General features: G+C 41.7%; 1 protein-coding gene across 2 annotated transcripts in view; it reads right to left on the bottom strand.

Annotated features, from left to right (window-relative positions):
• PPP6R3 (protein phosphatase 6 regulatory subunit 3) overlaps window positions 1-22728 on the bottom strand; it is an 82428-nt gene that overhangs the window by 54770 nt on the left and 4930 nt on the right. For both annotated transcript variants that reach the window (XM_065636021.1, XM_065636020.1), the window contains exon 2: window positions 13320-13391. The gene's annotated coding sequence lies outside the window, so the exon portion shown is untranslated. The remainder of the gene's footprint in view (window positions 1-13319; window positions 13392-22728) is intronic.

A 22728-nucleotide genomic window follows, 5' to 3' on the forward strand; every position in this document is an offset into this window, starting at 1 on the left:
ACATCTCTTATATTGAACCTTTTACAAAACAGACTTGTTACTTTAATAAGAATAAGTAAACTATTAAAGTAAGCTGCTCATTTAAGTTAAACTTTAAGTAAAACAAACACGAGAAACATACTTTGCGAAGAGTTAATTCCAGCTTGGTACCTCATACCTCTAACTAACAGTTGAGTATTATTGGTAGCTGCAAGTATACATGGGCATCTAGAAAAACTAGAAAGGACTAGAAGGACCTCAAGCTAGCCAGCTGAAGGCTGTTTTACCTGATAACTGGATGTTAAATGCATATACACAGAGCTTCCAGTAGGAACTTCGTAGATTTTACAGCAACACCCAGTTTCATTCTTCAAGCAAGAGAAACTTTTTAAAAAAAGTGTATCAGTGTCAAGTTGAAGGTTCTGTAATATATGAAAGTCTGCGAGATGGTAGAGTTGTAACAACGATTGCATTATTAAAAAACTCAACTGAGAATGTAACTGTCAATTTTCTCTATGTACCAAATTTTCTTACTATACAGTTCGAGTATGCAGATGAAAAAAAAAAGTTATTTTTGCACAAATGAACTTTTCCATGATTGAAACACATCCTAAATTACGTAGCCTCCTTCAGAAAAACAGGTTTTAACAACGCTAGTGTAGCAAATAGAAAAGGACAACTTTGTTGGATGCAAGGAGAGAAACCACCAAAGGAGTCCTTGATGTCCAGATGCTTCACTCCCTCTCAGCTGCTGTCAGGCACAGGGGTGGGGGGCACTGCATCACTTGCAGGGAGCCAGGTCAGCGGAAGGTCAGTGAGAACCCCAGAACCTCCTGCAACACTGTTACCACCACCTCATGCAGGGGACCCCAGGCACAGGATGAATAGGGTGCTGGAGGGCATGCACACAATGGGAGGTAGAGGGCAGTTCCTGTGCCCAAGGGGCAGCAGGATGGCACAGGAGAGCAATCTCTAGGAAAGGAGCCCTCAACCTCCCCACCCTCGTCCCACATGAGGGCATCTTTCAGGCCATAGCTGTCCCAGCTCCCAGAACAGTCATATTTGGCTACATGCATCACCATCACAGTGGCCTCCTGATGCCAGGCTCTATAAATACAGGGACCCTGGGAGCTGGCCCACAGTTCACTGACCTTCAAGGCCCTCAGCTTCTAAAGATGACTGGAAAAAAAGTCCTACAACAGCAAGGTGAGCAGCTGCCTACTTTTGTGAGGGAAGGCAGATAGGTGGTTGCAGGAGACACAGGAAGAAGAGGCAGCATCATAGTGGGGGCACCATCAGCCATACGGTAGTGATGCACACTGCTCATATTGCTGATGGTGTGGAGCCCATGAAGGTGGATCCATCCAAAGACCAAGAAATTATGGGAGTGGATCCACCTCCAGCATGGCTAACCCTGGTACTACAACACCATGCCAGGGCTCCCCTCCATGACATCATCGACACGGCATCACAGAAACACCTGCCCAGCACCGTACCATCAGCTCAGCCTCTGCAACAGATCAAGCAAAGAAGTTAGAGAGACAGTTGATCCTATAGAGAAGCAGAACACTGCAGTTCTGCCAGGAAGATGTGCTGGCCTGCAGCATTAAGGTCTCTTCTAGGTGCTTCATTAGGAGTTCTTTTCAAGGTTGGTAAATAAAAAACAAAAACAAAAAAGAAAAAGACAAACAAAAAGACAAGAAACAACAACAAAAAACCAAACCAAACAAAAAACCCAAACACAATAAAAACAAACATGAAAAAACCCCAAACCAAGAAAAAAACAGTAAAAATGCTCCTATTTGGTACTTTTCCAACTGCATATGGACTCTGTTCCCTCCTGGTCTCCCTAGTCCATGAAAGACACTAACGTGTGAGGTGTGGGCCCAGCCCAGGGCCTTTGAGATGGTGAGAGGCCAGGGCACATGGCAGAGAAGGACATACTAAGAGAACTGCCTTTGGTCATGAGGGTGGTAATACACTGGAGCAGGTTGCCCAGAGAAGCTGTGGATGCTCCATCCCTGGAAGTGTTCAAGGTCAGGTTAGCTGGGGCTTTGAGCAATCTGATCTAGTGAAAATTAACTGTCAGCCCCACCTCTGTGCCTGGAAAGACCATGAAACATTATCCTAGAAGCTGAGTTAAGGCACACAGAGGACAGGGAGGTGACTCAAGACAGTCAGCATGGCTTCACCAAGGGCAAGTCCTGCCTGAACAACTCAGTGGCCTTCTATGACGAACTGACTACATTAGCAGACAAAGGAAGAGCTACTGATGTAATCTACCTGGACTTCTGTAAGGCTTTTGACACAGCCCCGCACAACACTATTCTCACTAAATTGGAGACACATGAATTTGATGGATGGACTACTCAGTGGATAGGAATTGGCTGGATAGTTGCATCCGGAGTGGTGGTCAACGACGCAATGTCCAGACTGAGATCAGTGACAACTGGTGTCCTTCAGGGGTCTGTATTACAATCAGTACTGTTCAATACCTTCATCAATTACACAGGTATCAGGATTGAGTGCACCCTCAGCAAGTGTGCCATGACTCCAAGCTGAGTGGTGCTTGGAAAAAGCTCAAGAAGTGGGCCCATGTGAACCTCATGAGGCTCAACAAGGCCAAGTGCAAGGTCCTGCACCTGAGTCAGGGCAACCTCCAGTATCAATACAGGCTGGGGGATGAAGGGATAGAGAGCAGCCCTGCAGAGAAGGACTTAGGCACATTGACTGGGTATGACCTGACAATGTGTGCTTGCAGCCCAGAAGGCTAATCAAAAGAAGTGTGGCCAGCAGGTCCAGGGAGGTGATTCTGGCCCTCTGCTCTGGTGAGACCCCAGCCAGAGTTCTGTATCCAGCTCCAAAACCCTCAGTTACAGAAAAGACATGGACCTGTTGGAGAGTATCCAGAGGAGGGTCACAAAACTGATCAGAAGGCTGCAAGACCTCTCCTATGAGGAAAGGTTGAAAGAGTTGAGGTTGTTCAGGCTGGAGAAGAGACGGCTCTGGGGAGACCTTATCGCAGCCTTTCAATACTTAAAAGGGGGCTTATAAAACAGATGGGGATAAACTTTGTAACAGGGCCTGTAGTGATAGGACAAGGGGTAATGGTAACTACATACTTGAGTGAAATGCAAGCAAGAGACACCACATGGCAGTCCTTTTGTGAGACATCAGAAAACTGTATGAAGACACAGTAATTTTTGTAGCATCCTCTTTAATAGCTGCCACCGCCTCCACCCAATGAGGATGCAGTTTATCTATTAAGTAGGAGCCTTCACTCCCCATCAGGCAAGGGGAAAGAATCATATAGTAAAATACCCAGTTGGAAGGGACCACAAGGATCATCTGGTCCAACCTTTCTTGGCTCAAGCACAGTCTAGACAAGATGGCCCAGCACCCTGTCCAGCTGAATCTTAAGTGTTCAGTATTAAGGAATCCACCACTTTCCTGGGGAGATTGTTTTCATCATGAAACATTTCCCTCTTGTGCCCAATTGGAATCTCCCCAGGAGTAACTTGTACCCATTACTGCTCATCTTTTCTATGTGACTCCTTGTAAAAAGCAGGTCTCCATCTGCTTTGTATCCACCCTTTAAATACTGGAACATGGTGATGAGGGCTCCCCTAAGCCTTCTTTCCTCAAGGCTGAACAAGCCCAGTTCTCTCAGGCTTTCCTCATATGGCAGGCTTCTCAGTCCTTCAGTCACCTTTGTGGCCTTTCTCTGGACCCTCTCCAGCCTGTCACATCTTTTTTGTATAGCAGGGACCAAAACTGAACACAGTATTTCAGGTGTGGCCTGATAAAGCACTGAGTAGAGTAGGATAATGACTTCTTTGTCTCTGCTGGTGATGTCCTTGCTAATGTAGCCCAGTATCCTGTTTGCCTTCTTTGCCGCCGCAGCATACTGTTCACTCATATTGAGCTTACTGTCAACTAGGACCCGCAGGTCCCTTTCCACAGACCTGCTCCCCAGCAGGGTAGATTCCAGTCTGTGCTGCACTTCTGGATTATATTTTCCCAGGTGCAAGACTTACATTTTTCCTTGTTGAACTTACTAAGGTTCTTGTTAGCCCACTGTTCCAGCTTATTCAGCTCACCCTGCAGGGAAGTGTCCACTCACTCATTCAGTTTGGTGCCATCAGCAAACTTCATCAGGGTACACTTGATCCCAACATCCAAATCACTTATGAAGATGCTAAACAGTGTTGGGCACAATATCAGTCCCTGGGGGACCCCATTCATGACAGGTTGCCAGTTTGAAAAGGAGCCATTTACCACCACCCTCTGGGTATGGCCTGTCAGCCAGTTTCCCACCCACTGCAGAAGTCTAGAAGGTAATGCATCAGTTTCCCTAGGAGGCAGCCCTGGAGAAGCTATATAAACACACTTGGAGAAAATCCAGGTAAACACCATCCACTGTTTGTCCCAGGTCAACCCAGCATGTTATTTTGTCCTAGAAGGCAATCAGGTTTGTTGAGCATGACTTGCCCCTGGTGGACTCATGCTGGCTATTCCCAATCATGTGCTTCAACTGACTTGTGATAGCCCCCAAGAGGGAGCCTGCTATGATTGCAGAACAGTTAAGAATTGAAAAAAGTGAAATCACTTTCACTTCTATCACACTGGCCTCCTTATTTATGTACACTAGCTACACTTCTAACTAGGTCAGATCTATATATATTTTTACATAATATATAGACAATACATATCCATCACGTGCATATACATACACACAATTTTACTGAACACTCCTCCCCCCACCCCCCAAAAAAAACCAACTGCTTTAACATGCTGAAGTACATAAACAAATCCAAACTAGTTAATACTGTCTTTGATACTTTTACTGCCTTTGACATCGTCTCTCACAGTATTCTCCTGGACAAGATGTCTGGCATGCAGCTGGGTAAACACACAATGCAGTGGGTGAGCAACTGGCTGACGGGCCAGGCTCAAAGGGTTCTCATAAATGTGGTAATGTTAGGCTGCAACCAATCACTAGTGAGGTTCCACAGGGATCCACCTTAGGGCCAGCACTCTTCAATGTCTTCATAAATGACTTGGACACAGGACTTGAGGGATTGCTTAGCAAGTTTGCCGATGACACAAAATTGGGGGGAGCTGTTGACACTCTCATGGGAAGAGAGGCCCTGCAGAGGGATCTGAACAAATTGGAGAACTGGGCAATCACCAACCACATTAAGTTCAACGAGGGCAAGTGCCAGATTTTGCACCTGTGACACGGCAACCCTTGCTGTACCTACAGACTGGGGGACAAGATGCTGGAAAGCAGCTCTGTGGAGAGGATCTGGGGGTTCTGGTCAATGGGAAGTGGGACATGAGCCAACGGTGTGCCCTGGCAGTCGAGAGGGCCAACTGTGTCCTGCGGTGCATCAAGCACAGCATTGCCAGCTGGGCAAGGGAGGTGACTGTCTTGCTCTACTCTGCACTGGTGTTGCCTCACCTGGAGCATTGTGTGCAGTTGTGGGCACCACAGTATAAACAAAGATATAAAGTTGCTAGAAAGTGTCCAGAAGAGGGCTACAAAGTTAGTGAAGGGTTTGGAGAGGAAACTGTATGAGGAGCAGCTCAAGTCACTTGGTTTGTTCAGCCTGGAGGAGACTATGGAGAGACCTGATCGCAGTCTACAGCTTCCTGACAAGGGGAGGAGGAAGGATAGGTGCCGAAGTCTTCTCTTTAGTGATCAATGACAGAACCCAAGCAAATGGCAGGAAGATGTACCAGGAGAGGTTTAGGCTAGATGTTAGGAAAAGGTTCTTCACCCAGAGGGTGGTGGAGCACTGGAACAGGCTCCCCAGGGAGGTAGTCATGGCTCCAAGCCTATCAGTATTCAAGAAGAGACCAGACAACGTCCTCAGACATACAGTGTGATCTGTGGGGTTGTTGTGTGCAGAGACAGGAGCTGGACTCAATTATCCTTGTGGGTCCCTTCCAACTGAGGACATTTTGTGTGTCCTGGGTCATTGGGGGGAGCAACAAGAGGAAGTGGTCTGAGTCAGGTGACCATGAATTGACCAATGGGAGTATTCCATCCCATTCACGACTTCCTGGATATAAAAGGTGGAGACCAGAAGGACTTTCTCTCTCTTCTGCTGGGCCTTCTGCTGCTTTGCTTCATCTCTGCTGCCCCTGCAAGCTGAGGCCTTGTGACAGACTGAATCTAGTTCCGGTCAGCTGCAGGATCCTGCTGGACTAGCTGCTGGGAATTGCAAGACTGGTTCTGTAATATTTGTTCTGTGTTATTTTTCTATATGTTTATTTAGTAGCATTAGTAAAACATTTTCAAATTTTCCAACTCTCTTCTCTCTGTCCTTCTTTTCCTTTTCTCTCAAAATCACCTGTCCTCAGTGAAAAAGGCAGGGGGGGAAAGGGGGAAGAGGGTTAAGGAAAATACATCTGCTGTGGTTTTTGATTGTCTCCCCGCAATCAAACCACAACAGATAATTGGTGGAGAATGCGGGCAAAACTGGGCCTCAAGACATAGTTACTATTTTGGCACTAAAAAGGGGTGGGGCCACTCACACCTGGCACATTTCTTTTTGTCTGGCGGCCACGTGTTGTGCTCAGTGTTGCACAGCACAGCCATGAGGTGGCGGTGCCTGCCTTTTTTTGTTTGTTTGTGCACAGCTCAGCACGAAATTTGGAGATCTTTTGGCTTTTAAAACTGTTCAGACGTACCTTTCCATTTTCTTGGCACGGAGTGGTATTAAGGCAGAAGTGAATTACATTGGTTTGAAAATGCTGTGATAGAATTTGTATTAGCTATTTTCTACACTGTCAACAGCTATACCCTATTTATGTTGGGTGTTTCTTGGGAATAGAATCTTACATTATATAACAAAGAACTGGACAATGCTTATGATTGTACTGTGTGGTTTGGCATTGGCTTACTTTATTATACTGCAACTGATAATGAGTTTCTATTCATTTCTGCTTTACCTTGAGAAACCTCCGAGAGAGAGAAAATCCAGCTATGGTGTCTGTTGAAGCTGGAAGGGCAGCTGAAGCTGCAGCCACCGCCCCCCCAGTCACAGACACGACAGCTACATAGGCTCAAGCTTCTTCCTCAACTGCGGATGATGTTGCTTGTCCAAAGGCTAACAGGGCCCCTCCTTCCTGAAACATGGGGCATGGTTCCTGTTGTAACAATAACAAGCCCTGCGATGATGGTGAGCCCATATCAGAATCAGTTGCCCGTTGTAAGAAAGTCACTAGAAAGGCTACTCGTGCTGCAGATGATGGCAACAGGTCAAACTCATCCCAAGGGGCATCATCAAGGGAGGAAGTGACCACTACTCTGTCCTTTTCTCCAGGTGAACTGAGAGATCTGCAAAAAGACTATAGTCATCATGATGATGAGAATATTGTAACCTAGATGCTCCGATGCTGGGATAATGGGCTGAAACAATAGAACTGGAGGGTGGAAAAGCAAAACAGCTGGGATCTCTATCAAAGGACTCCACCCTTGATAGGGCAACTGCAAGTGAGCACAACTCTGCTACCCTCTGGACCTGACTCCTGACAGCTATGAAAACAAGATTTCGTCACAAGGACAATTGTCAATGCACATCAGGGAAATGGAATACTATGGAGAGAGGTATCCAGTTCCTGAGAGAATTAGCTGTGTGAGAGATCATCTATTTTGGGCTGAGCAGCCAAGAGGGGATAGATCCAGACAGAATCGAGTGGCACAGATTAGTACAAAGTGCACCATCTGCATATGCTAAGTCATTGGCAGGAATGGTCTTGTCAACTGGCAGTAGACAAAGTGTTTCTGACATGATTCAGCAGCTCTGGGAATTTGAGGACGGTCTTGCTGGTTCTCTACAGGCTTGTGTCTCTGCTGTGGAGAGACTGTGTGAAAAAAATCTGATGACTGGTTTGAAAAGCTGTTACAAGAAATCAAAGCACTCAGAGAAGACACACGATTCACAACTTGTACAAACCAATGTTGCAGCTATTAGGAGAAGGTGTTTCCAATCTCCGGAGAGAAAACAGAGGCAGACCACCACCAGAAGTTCACTGTGGTCCTTCCTATGTGAGCAGGGAAAAGATATGAATAAGTGGCATAAAAGACCTACTTCAGAACTTCAAGAACAAGTACGTGAGTTAAAAAGGAAAACTCCTAGTAAAACAGCTGCCCCAGTTTACAGAAGCGACAAAAGAGATTCTGATGCTCTTGATGGAACTTCTAATTCACACTCAGAGACTGTGCAAGACAGATTAGAGGTGTCCTGCCTCCAGCCAGGCGGAGGAAAGGGATAACAGTTTACTGGACTGTACAGATACGATGGCCTGGTACAACACGCCCCCAGGAATACAAGGCTTTGGTGGACACTGGTGCTCAGTGCACAATAATTCCTTCGAACTATAAAGGAACACAATCCATCAACATTTTTTGAGTGACTGGGGGATCCCAGGAAGTGACTGTTGTAGAGGCTGAAATGAGCCTAACTGGAAAAAACTGGCAAAAAGCATCCCATTGCGACTGGCCCAGATGCTCCATGCATCCTTGGCATAGACTACCTCAGGAAAGGGTGTTTTAAGGACCCAAAAGGGTATAGGTGGGCATTTGGTAGAGCATCTGTGGACACAGAGTATTGAACAGCTGTCTGATTTGCCTGGTCTTTCAGATGACCCTTCTGTTGTAGGACTGCTGATGGTTGATGATCAGCAGGTGCCAGTTGCTACCACAACAGTGCATCATCAACAATATCGCACCAATCAGGACTCTTTGATTCCTATTCAGAAATTGATTTGTCAACTAGAAAGCCAGGGTGTGAACAGTAAGACTCGCTCACCTTTTAATAGCCCAATTTGGCCAGTGCGTAAGTCTAGTGATAAGTGGAGACTAACTGTAGACTATCGTGGCCTGAATGAAGTTACGCCACCATTGAGTGCTGCTGTGCCTGATATGCTAGAACTGCAATTTGAACTGGAGTCAAAGGCAGCTAAGTGGTATGCCACAATTGACATTGCTAATGCATTTTTCTCTATCCCTTTAGCAGCAGAATGCAGGTCACAGATTTCTTTCACTTGGAGGGGCATCCAGTACACGTGGAATCGCTTGCCCCAGGGGTGGAAACACAGCCCTACCATCTGCCATGGACTGACCCAAACCACACTGGAAGAAGGTAAAGCTCCAGAACACTTGCAGTGTATTGATGACATCGTCGTATGGGGCGACACAGAGAAAGAAGTCTTTTGAGAAAGGTGAGAGAATAATTCATATTCTTTTGGATGCCAGTTTTGCCATAAAATGTAGTAAGGTCAAGGGACCTGCACAAGAGATCCAGTTTTTAGGAATAAAATGGCAAGATGGTCATCGTCAGATCCCAGTGGAGGTGATCAACAAAATACCAGCTATGTCTCCACCTGCTAATAAGAAGGAGACAGACTTTCTTGGGTGTTATAGGTTTTCGGAGAATGCATATTCACGACTACAGCCAGATTGTGAGCCCTCTCTATCGAGTGACTCGTAAAAAGAACAAATTTGAGTGGGGCCCTGAACAACAACAAGCCTTTGAACAAATTACGTGTGAGATAACTCACGTGGTGGCCCTTGGACCACTTCAGACTGGACTAGATGTTAAACATGTACTCTACACCACAGCCGGAGATAATGGACCTACCTGGAGCCTCTGGCAGAAAACACCAGGAGAAACCCAAGGTTGACTCTTAGGTTTTTGGAGTCGAGGATACAAAGGATCTGAGGCCAATTACACCCCAACTGAAAAGGAAATACTTGCAGCTTATAAGGGAGTCCAAGCCGCCTCAGAAGTGATTGGTACTGAAGCACAGCTCCTCCTGGCACCTCAACTACCAGTGTTGAGCTGGATGTTTAAAGGGAAATTTCCCTCCATGCATCATGCAACCGATGCTACGTGGAGTAAATGGATTGCATTGATTACGCAACGAGCTCTAATTGGGAGTCCCAATCACCCAGGGATCTTAGAAGTGATTACGGACTGGCCAGAAAGTAAAGACTTTGGGATGTCCCCAGAGGAGGAGGAAGTAACACGTGCTGAGGAAGCACCACAGTATAATACCCTTTCGGAGACTGGAAAGCGGTATGCCCTGTTCACAGATGGATCCTGCCGACTTGTAGGTAAATATCAAAGGTGGAAAGCTGCTGTGTGGAGTCCCGTACGACAAGTCACAGAAGCCACTGAAGGACAGGGTGAATCTAGTCAATTTGCAGAAGCGAAAGCCATCCAGCTGGCCTTGGATATTGCTGAACGAGAAAAGTGGCCAGTACTTTATCTTTATACTGACTCATGGATGGTGGCAAATGCCTTGTGGGGGTGGCTACAGCAATGGAAGAAAAACTGGCAACACAGAGGTAAACCCATTTGGGCCACCACACTGTGGCAAGACATTGCTGCTCGGCTAGAGAGACTGACTGTGAGACTTCGTCATGTAGATGCTCATGTGCCTAAAAGTTAAGGCACAGAAGAACATCGAAACAACCAACAAGCGGATCAAGCTGCTAAGATTAAAGTAGCTGAAGTGGATTTGGACTGGCAACATAAAGGTGAACTCTTCTTAGCAAAGTGGGCCCATGATGCTTCAGGGCATCAAGGTAAGGATGCAACCTATAAATGGGCTCGTGATCGAGGGGTGGACTTAACTATGGACACTATTTCACAGGTTATTCATGAATGTGAAACTTGCGCTGAAATCAAACAAGCTAAAAGGTTAAAGCCTGTATGGTATGGAGGGCAATGGTTAAAGTATGGAGAGGCTTGACAGATTGATTATGTCACACTTCCACAAACTTGTCAGGGTAAGCAGTATGCACTTACAATGGTAGAAGCAACCACTGGATGGTTGGAAATGTATGCTGTACTCCATGCTACAGCCCAAAATACGATCTTGGGCCTTGAAAAGCAAATCCTTTGGCGACATGATACGCCAAAAAGAATTGAATCCGACTGGTGCTCATTCCAAAAACAGTCTTATAGACAACTCTGCCAAAGAACATGGTATTGAGTGGGTATATCACATTCCATATCATGTACCAGCTTCAGGGAAAATTGAAAGGTACAATGGTTTGCTAAAAACTACACTAAAAGCACTGGGTGGTGGAACCTTTAAAAACTGGGATTCACATTTAGCAAAAGCCATGTGGTTGGTCAACACTAGAGGATCAACTAATCGAGCCAGGCCTGCACAATCAGAAATTCTACGCACTGTAGAAGGAGATAAAGTCCCTGTAGTGCACATGAAAAATATGTTAGGAAAGGCAGTTTGGGTCACTCTACCTCAGGCAAAGGCAAGCCCATTTGTGGGATTGTTTTTGCCCAAGGCCCTGGTAGCACCCGGTAGGTGATGCTTAAAGATGGAGAAGTTCTATGTGTACCTCAAAGGGATTTGATTTCAGGTGAAAATAGTCAAGACTGAATTGCATGATGTTAATTTCCACACTAACAGTGTCTAATAAGTGTCTTTCAGATCAAGACAGTGATGATGGAACCAGAGCTAGTTTCTTCAAGTGGCACCTGACAACTTCTTCGAAGTTGACATCTTTAACCCACAAACAGTGGTCATAAGATGTACTAGATGTGTGATAAATGAACTTATATGAGCTTTTCCAAAGGATGGTCCATGGACTACAAGAATGATGAGCTACACCTGTATATATGTATATAGTTGTTGTAATTAATTAGATTGTATTGATAGATCATATTAATTAGATTGTATTGATGAGGTTTAAATATGCCATGAATGGTATAACGGGGGGAATGTCCTGGGTCATTGGGGGGAGCAACAAGAGGAAGTGGTCTGAGTCAGGTGACCATGAATTGACCAATGGGAGTATTCCATCCCATTCACAACTTCCTGGATATAAAAGGTGGAGACCAGAAGGACTTTCTCTCTCTTCTGCTGGGCCTTCTGCTGCTTTGCTTCCTCCCTGCAAGCTGAGGCCTCGTGGCCATCCCTGCAAGCCGAGGCCTTGTGGCAGACTGAATCTAGTTCCGGTTGACTGCAGGATCCTGCTGGACTAGCTGCTGGGAACTGCAAGACTGGTTCTGTAATATTTGTTCTGTGTTATTTTTCTCTGTGTTCATTTAGTAGCATTAGTGAAACGTTTTCAAATTTTACAACTCTTCTCTCTGTCCTTCTTTTCCTTTTCTCTCAAAATCACCTGCCCTTAGTGAAAAGGGGGAGGAGGGGGGCAAAAAAGGGGAAAGGGGGAAGAGGGTTAAGGAAGATACATCTGCTGCAGTTCTTTATTGTCTCCCCACTATCAAACCACGACACTGTGATTCTATGATTCTATGTTTACTCAAAGACACCAGTCCCTCTAAATGCAAAAGGGTGTAACTGTCCAGCTAAAGTACAAAAATCAGCCAAAATATATAGTTTGCAATGAAGTTATAAGCACAATTTTATACGAAGTAACAACTGTATCCTTGTCAATTCCTACACACTATCTCAAACCACAGTCTAGCAAGTGTTAATAAATACCAGTCTTAATTACCTGTAACCTACAAATTAGACACTGATCTCCCCTGCCCCAGTAGAAAAAGATGAATCATTTTCTAGTAACTCCACTTCAACAGCCAGACATTTACACATTTAAAATTTTCATTGGTCACAAAAAATCAGTTAGACTTCTCATATTTTGAATTCTCCTAATTATCTTCAAAACAGAAGTAAAGACATCTATGTACTGAGAAAAGCAGATGGCTCCATAATATTAAAGCTAAACAATGCATAACTACTCAAAAGACAATTTTACACTGAAGCAAGCAGTTTGGTACCAAAAATTCAATTGCAGAAGATAGTATTACAATACTTCAATATAACAACCTATAGTGCTAAACATCATTCATGCCTAATATGTGTCAGTTCATGAACACATTTGCTTTGAAATTCTTCCACAGAATTGGAGGCTGGGCAGCAGATACACCTCCTGGCACAAAACCAAAACACTTTAAAACATATTCCCTGTAAAACAAATAGAATAACCACAACCATGCGTCTAGATGACTCCTGATTCTCATTGTAAGAACAAATCAGGGCAGAGGAAAAAAAATACAGTACAACAGCAGAGTGGGTTAAAAGAAAGTTAGAAAGGGCCAGCTAGAAAGTAGCCAAAAAAGCTGCAAGAAAAGAGAAGGAATGGCCAAAGTCTGAACTGCAGAAGGAAGAACGGCTTTGGTGGTAAATGTGAGCCTACAGAATTCAGGTAAATAAGCCTTTAATGGACATGAGGGAAATGAAACAAATTTTAAGTGGTTTCTGAATGCTTTAAATAAAGCTTCATAGATGCAAAAGGCTAAGTCTACTGGTGAAGTTTAATAGTTTCTTACCTGTTAAACACAAAAATCAGGAAACCAGAACGATTTGTATTCTCTCAGGCTCCTTGCCCATTACAGGGTATCCTGGGGAGAAAAAAATTAAAAAAAAATCTTTCAATCTACAGTATTAGCAGGATTGAATTAGATTAAGCAGATTTCTTCCTACAATGACAAAAAAAGTTTTATAATTTAATATTGTTAACAGGTTCTACTCAATAGCTCAATAACTGCACGAATACTAAACACTGCTTTGCAAGGAATAAGACATATGAACTGAAGGAGGAAACAACTTGCTAGGAAGAAAAGTGTCAGTTCAGTGCAGTAACTCTGAGAATAAATTCAAAGGCAGCTTGTCATCTGGAACTGACTTTGATTAAACATCCCCCTTTACTTTTAGGACACAAAGGAAGAAACTTCATTGTCTCATTGAAATAACTCTGCCTTTATAATCTGTACTTGACTGTTGAATCTAACATGAATCCAGACTTTTTTTTTAATAAACTATTAGCAATTTCATATGAAGCAACATCTTCAGACCTGAAATAACCATTATTAGAGTTTTTTGCAGCAGCCTCTTCTGTCCTCATAACTATTCTCGTTATATTAATACCTGATTTATCCACAAACCTGCACAGAAAAACATACAAGCATTAAGAATTCCAGTTATTTTAGCATAAGTCTGCATAAACAATTCAGCCAGTTTCAATTTGAAAACAGTTTAATTTAGCAAAACACAATACAGTTCACATACAGACTTACAAAGCAACCATCTAAGACAGCAGTCACTTAAAATTCATCATTAAGACCACCTCTGCTTTTGATAGTTTAATTATTCCAATGCAAAGCAAAGTAACATCAAAGAGCTTAATTAGATATTCATAACTGGCTTCAGAGTGACACCTGCCCGCACTTAGGTCAACACTAAACATGTAAGAAAAACCATTCTATCAATTGATGCTTCTTTCTGATATAGCTGCTTCTGGCAGTTGTAAAATCCATTTTTAGTAGAAAAAAAAATCACCTCCCCTTTCCACCAGCTACAGAAGACTTTTTGATTTTGCTTTTCAAAGTAGGCTTCAAGCAAAATAAGACTTTTGTTTCTTTTGGGAACATGGCTAATACTGTTCATGGGGGAAAAAAAAAAAAGTAGTACTAGCAACTAAGAAGGGTAGCAAATATAGTAGCATGTTCCTTAATTCATATCAGTGACTACCTCGTCTGCTATCAGAGTTTCTCACAAATATATCTTCAGCTAAAAAAACCCACAAAACCAAACCATGCACCTCAAAAGTCTTCTGCCAGAAAAAAAAAAAAGATGTAACTTTACATCTCCCACGTTAAATATAAGCTGTGTCTTCAAAGCTGTTTCTTGATCTTTGCCTTTCATAGACAGGCTCTGTTAACCTAAAGATATATACTACAAAAGAATTCCTCTTGAATGAAATTCCTCTTGCCTTCCAGTTTAAAAAAAAAAAAAAAAAAAAAAAATCGCCCAATAAATGTGGTTTTTTCTTAGTTTTGTTAGGGCTATTAAGTTTTGTGGCTTGAAAGGGCTCTGGAACCAAAAGCCACCACATCTGCATTTTATTCACAACAGCACAAAGACTTCAAGGCCTAGCATACAGGACACTAATAATAAGTTTCTCTAAGGCTATTTTAGTAAGCAGCATACACATGAACTGAAGGTCAATGTAATACACATACTGTAACACTTTCAAAGGTCACATGTTTTTCATCTTTAGACCTTCGGGTCCACATGTCAAGTAGACTTGGTGATCCCTTGAGTCAAGTAACTAAAACAGAAAAAGTAAACAAGTTTACTGGACTTAGTTTGCTTTACTGAAGTGTCCTTGGTTATTTCTGCATTTCACACCTATGTTCCGAAGTAGAGCTCCAAGAAGGGAGAGAATACCACTTCCTCAATTATGTGTGAGCACCATAAGCCTGCTTAGTCTAATGCACTTCCAGAAGAGTTTACAAATTCTTAAGACACTATCCAGAAAGACCTGAATTGGCAGTAAAACTATCCAAATGAAAGCCACTATCATAACTCCCCTTACAAGGATGTCTTTCTGATATTTCTCTATTCCTCCTCCCATTTGAAAAACAAAACGGAGATCAGAACTAAACAACAGCCCGCCCCCCCCCAAGCTTCATTGTCTAAATATCATTGTTTAGCACCGGAACAGCCAGCTTCCAAATTCCAAACTGTAGGATTATATAGGAAAATTGGTGTAATTACATTAGTGTAATTGAAATTAACAAGATACTAGCAGTGCAAGTATTATAGCACATCCTGGGAAGGTTGTTCCACCAGAAGCCTGCCATGGTCAATCAGGACTTTCAGTCCACCTCAGAATCTACAAGAGTAGAGAGCTTGGTAGTGGTATAGATGGTTTATTGGATCAGACTGATCCCCTCCACAGCACAGATTAGGTATTGAAAGGGACTGCAGCATAAGGAAAAAAAGAAAAACCACAGTAATTCCTTCCTTAAAAGGGAAGGGGGCGGGGGGGGAAAAATCAAGTGATTGAATGAGGTTCAAGTCTACTTAAATCTGTTTTTTCTACATCTAGGGATGGCTCATATCAGCAATAATAGTTCAGTAACATTAACATGGTACTTCTGTCAGGTGGAAATGGGGCCATAATGGAAGGTATCAAAAATTTAAACCTGAAGATAACATCCAAAAGGCAGAATGGAAGTATTTTCATGTATACATATAACACTCAAACATGAAACTATGAAAACATGTGCACATGTTTACCTGATATACCTGAAAAACAAAGAAAGGCACAACTACCCACTTCATGTGAAGTGCAACAGCATGGTAAGGCCTGTTCTGAAGTATTACCTGATAAACTTTAATTACGCTTTTTTAGATAGAGAAGTTAACCACTACATGACCAGCTGTCATAAATAGGACTAAAACTTTATTAACACTTCATAGACTGGAATATCTACTTTTAAAAGCATCTCATGCATATCTATTGACGCAAACACAAACTAAGGAGGTCTTCTTGCTTATAGAAACCAATGCAATATTTGTGCATCCTGGTAAAAAAAAAAGTACAAGAACTGCAAGCTACTGAGCGCTGCTCTTACAGTAATTCATTCCATACATTCAAGACAGTAACTTATATAAGTTACTGTATCTGAAGTAAAGACACTATAGAAGATTGTTTTTTGCAATGTAAAACACCTCAGTGAAAATATTCCAGTTCCATTTTGTAGCCCTTACACCCCCATCACGGGGGCAATCAGTCTGACAAAACCACTAGCAGAACACCAGCATCTCTTCAGCAAGAAGAATTGCAGTCTGGACTGCAACTAACAATAGGAAGCAGAGGCTAACGAATGGTTTAGTTCTATTACCTCTTTGGACCATGTCACACTCAGAAGTACAAGTGTACACAGTACAATACTGTGCTTCAGTGAAAAGTATTTTTTTCCCTTTTTTCCACTGGTTTATTGGCCCAGAAAGATCCCCCATGGAAGTTACAGTCTAGCAATACAAAATTGTTTAATGGTAATGCTTGAAGCAGGGCACTCTGAAATCATCACTTAAGACTCATCATTGTTCCTTACCACACTTCTCCAAATGTCTTGTAGGAAAAATAACGTGTCCTCTTTAGGACACTCATGCCTTAGGGCTTACAACAGAAGTTTATCAGGATCATGTCTTCCCAAGAACTTCTATTTAAGCAATGCCTTGAACAGATAGTCTTCAAAGAAAATAAACTCAGCCTTAAAATTATGTCCACAACCACAATTAAGTAGGGTGGAGACAGCTGAAGGGCAGAGAAATCAGTGCATCTGATTTAGTCCAGAATTCTAATTTTTGAACCAGTAAAGTTTATAAAACACTGCATGATAATCAAGACAACTTTTAAATACTGTAAGAAGCGGCTCACTTACGCTAGGACTTAAACTTCAAATGCTTTGTCTATTAGCTCTAGACACCTTGCTTAGAGGGAACATTTGTATGCTGAAGTGTCCCCATCCACACTCAGAATGAAGACCAGGATTGAAATTCCATCCAGTCTCTGACAAAGACTGCTATAGGAAGCTAAGCTGGCTATGCAAAGAAGCCCCAACAGTACTCCTTGCTGTACAGTCTCCTCCTGTTGGGTCCTTGACACAGAAATTACTTAGCAGAAGTCTGACCAAAGTGAAAAATATATTTGAAGAGGTGACAAACGCAGTTGGTGGAAGAAGGCAGGAAGGAGTTTTTCTGCCAAGTTCACACGCTGAATCGGTTCAAAGGGTCTGCCAATCAGGGCCACCACAACCAAGAAGAAAGAACACACCATTAGGGACAGGGCAATCCAGATTTGTCTCTTCCATCTTTGCTCCAAATTATATCACCTTAGGTGTGCTGCAGGATTGCAGAGTAAAAGTTCACCTGAACCTGCTGATAAATAAGAACAAGACATGTAAGGCTGAACTTGGACAATTCAAGATCAGTTCTATTGTCTCAACCACCAGATAATATGCAAGTCTAAATGAGTCCTTAATTCCTGTACTACTGCTCTGGAAGTGTAAAAATCAGTAATGCCAGTGGACTGCTTCAGCAGTCCACTTTTTTTTGTTTGAACATTTAAGGAAAAACTAGTCTAACTTAAGGAGACAGCCTTAAGGTTAGATGCATGAATTTTAGCAGAGGTTTCTTAGGCATCTATTCCATTCTGTTCCAGTTAGTACTCTCAAAAAGTGTGTGGTCTTTTTTTCCCAAGTCTAAGATGCTACCATCAGATCAGAGTGATACAGTTACTATGGCTGCACTGATGCTGTGCATAACTTGAGCCACATCTTTAATTTCCAGCATTTCACTCAATCTGCCCCACTCCACACCAATCAGATGGAACACTGCTGAAAAGGAGATAAGAGGACTACTGTTTGAGCATGCTTACCAGTATCTGGCAATAGTATGATGAAGAGTTCCCCGAGGTAGTACCAGAAGCAGTGCTACTAGAAGGCAATACAGTTGCATCAAACACTTTGCCGTACCAAAGCTACTCAGTCCCATCTCTCACATCCCATCATTAATCCAAGTATATCAGCATGCTAGCTGGCCACACAGTTTTTGAACCCAAATCACTACTCTGCATTGTATGCTAAAAAAAAGCATATGCATAACTGGCTTGGACATTTCTAGCAAGACACTGTAGTATATCATGTAAACATACCCATTTTCTCTGAAAAATCTTTAACTGTTCAGATAAACAAGTTTATCCTCCTTTTTACCTCGTTGATTAGACCTTGAAAGCTGGATGCAAATCAAATGTTGGGGCACATGAAAATACATAGTTCTAGAAGAGCAGTTCTAGAAATTGTAGAAGAGAAATTAGAAACCAAACAAAATAATGAAAGATCACTGAGAAGGCATTTTGCACATAAGAGTTGAGTGTCTATTAACTTTATTATCTTTCTTCCTCCTTCCCTCAGCCAATTCATATTTTGGAGCAAATCACTACAGTAATCTGAGTTTTGCCATGTTGTGCTTTTACAAACAATGCACATCGCAATTACATCACATTTTTCAGCCACAGATGCCTCTGGTGCCTCCACTGAACAGAAGTATGCTTTCCCCATGGAACTCTTCTACTTTGATGTAAAATACTAGAGAAAAACACCAAAACCAAACACACAAAGATTACCCAGCAGAATAAGCCACCTTCTTCCAACTGCAACACACATCCTACTTATGAAGAAAAAACCCAAAGTTCTATATGGAAATGCCAAACCTACTCTGTTTTCTCTGTAAGCTTCAAAATAATCTTTTTTTTAAAGCTCTACTTCAATGCTTCTCCCTGGAGCATCAGAAGAGTACATTTGTTACACATTGTTTTTCAAAACTATCATAGTTACAAGTGGCAAACTACAGGGCAAATCAAGCTCAAAGATTTAGTAGTATTTCTTAAAAAACTGTTTTCAAAGGGAAATTACTTTCATATTCTAAATCTTTACACTGAAGTGATCATCAGCTGCGGAATATCATAAATGCACTAATATACACACAGTTTAAAAAAAGCCATTCAAGCAACATGTCGTAGTTTGGCAATACAATGTTGGTTTGGAATGACTTATTTTCAACTATGCTTTCTCTCTTGTTTTCTTCATGCCCCTTCAAAACAGAGCTACACCACAGTAATTCACAAAAAATTCTTGTAGCATCCATTCCTTCCTACAAGTCCCTTCTCTAGCTACCAATATATCTGTCAACAGTTTTTTCCCACTACAAGGTCTCAACTCTCACCATGAAGTGTTATTCTAGTAACTAGGAATTACTGGAATAACTGTGTTATAATGCAAGACAAATAGTTACTGAATACTGCATTGATAGTTTATAGTGACCAAAAACTCAATTGATACTCTGTGCCCTATGCCTACTCAAGGAATTCGAAGAATAAAGTTGAAAAAAAGCAAGCCATTTAAAATGCTAGCTCAGAACCTAAAATGGTATTTATAAGAGCATGACACAATATATCCCTAAAAAGCAACATCCTGCTGACCAGAAACTTAGAAGTCAATTTACTTAAGACCTGAACTTAAGTTTTCTATCTTTTTAAGTAATATTTAGGGTTCCACACAGATTTTGTCAAGTCAGTCTTACTACCATTCCATAAAGTCAAATCACGGGTGTGGCAAGTAGCACACTAATTAACTCAGTTTGAAATACCTGAAAGTCTAGAAACAGAACTTTATCAGTCATTTAGCTGCAATTAAAAAAAGACAACTTCATATCTTTCCCTCTTGAAGTTTCTTTATTTCAACTGGCAGTTTGCTTTTAGTTTGAGGGGAATTGATTTACTGGCTGTTGCTTGCAGTTTTCCTATAACAAAAAAAAATTGAAATAACTTTTTTCTCTACAAAAACCTACTTAACAGTAAAGCACATTCACCATTTTTACTTGCATTCTGCTGCTTAGTAGTTCCACTACATAACATCATAGTCACCTAGCCACCAATTAATATTTTCAGAGAAGACCCTAATCTTCACAATCTCCAATAAATTTAAAAAAATACAGACATTGAGATAATCTATAATCCCTCCTTCTCATGATGATGATGATGTCACTACTGTAGTTACAAATTTTCTATTGTACCTACTAATAATTTCATTCTTGGCTGCTTGGGGCTGCAACTTCAACATGGGAGGGGGAAAAAAAAAAAAAAAACCAAAACACACTGCATTCTAGTCTCAAGCCCTACGGCTAGCATATTTTTCTGAGAACTGCAAGTTAAACTTCCGAATTCCCAAGCCCAGGGAACGGGAAGATTGGACCAATCTATTTCAAAGAAAAAGCTATTGTAAAAGCATTAACATCACTGCTTTTTGTTATGCCCTAAAAGGAAGCCAGTTTCTCATAATGAAAAAGCTATCAGACACCCACACGTGTTTCCTATATTACAGACGATAAACAACTTATGGGTTTCAAGACTTTGAATATATTTTCACAGACACCCACATTCATAAGAGACTGAGCCTTTTTTTGTCTGCCTTCAATATACCATCTCTACAATCCCAATTTGGGCAACTAAATTCCTTATTCAGTAACTGAAGAGATAAGGATTCATTTCTATTTATCAACTGCATTTTTGAAGCACAGCTTCCAAGCCAGGTGTGGCTAGCAGTCAGTCTAAGTTTTTGTTGTTGGCTCTCAAAATAAATAAATAATACTTCAGTACAGTGGGAGAGCATACTGGAATAGCCGGACACAGGAAAAAAAAAAAAAAAGTATGTGCCCATCTATGACTGAAATCACATTAATAAAACAACTGCAGTTGGCCCAACTACTGATAAATGTTTGATTGCTTTTATTTCTAATGGGTTGAGAAAGAGTAAAGTTTTAAATTCGGTCCCCAGTCACACATTACTTGTCTCACAGTGACATTTACAGGCTTTTGGATAAGTGACCCTGGAAGAGGGCCTTAGACCAAAAAAAAAAAAAAAGAAGCTACATTACAGACACAGCTTTCTTAATCTGATGGCAAAGTAGATCCCTTTTAAATGAGGAAAGACATTCCATAACACCACTGGTAAAGCAATGGAAGGACTCAATAATGTCAAAGGGAATTATAAAGTTTTACAAGTATCTAACAGTTAATTAAAATTAAGCACGGAATGTTACTATCAACTCGCAGCCATGACAGCAATTATCTTTTCTTACAACCTGCAGAGCTCAACAAGTGTAGTGGCCTTACACCATCTTTCATCAACTACTAGATTTCTATCTGCATTGCCTTTAAATCTTCTTCCATTTCCCTTCTTTGAAGGCCCACTAGCTAAAATGAAAACAGCACACTAATCACTACGGTAAAGGCAAGCAGCATGAAAAGACACAGGTTTTATTATGTTGACCATTAAGAAATGCAGATCTCTCACTAATGTTATCTTTACCACCTCCTTTATCAGACAAATTTCATCTTAATACTATGTTCAGCATACAACATCTTTTGCCATTAAATGTGGCATGAAGCTATAACAAAGAGCCCATCATCAGCATCAAGTACACATGGAAAGATCCTTTGACAAATGCTTGCTCATCACAGCCAAAAGAACCGACTACTTCATAGCCAGTTCAGTCTAACTTCCACAGCTGTCACTCATGGGCAGGAAAAAAACTTCCCAAAATGTTATTAGCCCTCAGAATTGCCATTAACAGTGACAAACTCCCCCCTCATAACAGCCAGAAAGACAAACATGGAAGATGGGAATGCAACCCCTGTGCTGTTGCAATTTTCCAATGGATTTCCATCTGAAATGCATGCTGACCAATATCAACATTAACCTGAGGTTGGTTTCCTGTAGATGCAAGCTACTTACAACATCAGCAGGAAACTCACCTACTCAGAAGTGGGTATGTTCCTGCCACCACTACAGCTTTGTTTTAGCAGTCTCTGTAGAGTTTCCATCCTTTTTCAAGATGTTTGGTGACAGTATCTAAACTTCTCAAAGAAATGTAATCCACTATTTATTATTTTCTAGAAGAGTTCACTTCCAAAGATACTTGGATCTTTGGATCATAAGTCTGTCAAGGCAGCAACAGAATAAATAATGTGAATTACTGTAGTTCAAACCAGTCCTAAGGTGTCCAGCTGAGCTCTTTAGATCAGAGGTGGGTCAAAGTAGTACATTGTAAGTAAGAGCAGAATATGAAGAAAGCCCTACGTCTGCTTTAAAGGTAAGGTTACAGTGCATTTCACAGAAAGAAGAGTGTTTTTTTTCACCAAGACCTTATGTATGATTTTTGATGTTAGTTAAAAAAAAAACCCACAACACACCACCACACCACCCCCCAAAAACATAAAACCCACAAGATTTGGTTTCCACTGTATTTACACAAAACAAGAGCAAATAGCATTGGTTTTTTACAGTTTCTATACAAGAAACACTAGTTGTATAACCACTCTGGTAC

The sequence above is a fragment of the Caloenas nicobarica genome, chromosome 5, assembly GCF_036013445.1.
Source record: "Caloenas nicobarica isolate bCalNic1 chromosome 5, bCalNic1.hap1, whole genome shotgun sequence".
Taxonomy (NCBI): domain Eukaryota; kingdom Metazoa; phylum Chordata; class Aves; order Columbiformes; family Columbidae; genus Caloenas; species Caloenas nicobarica.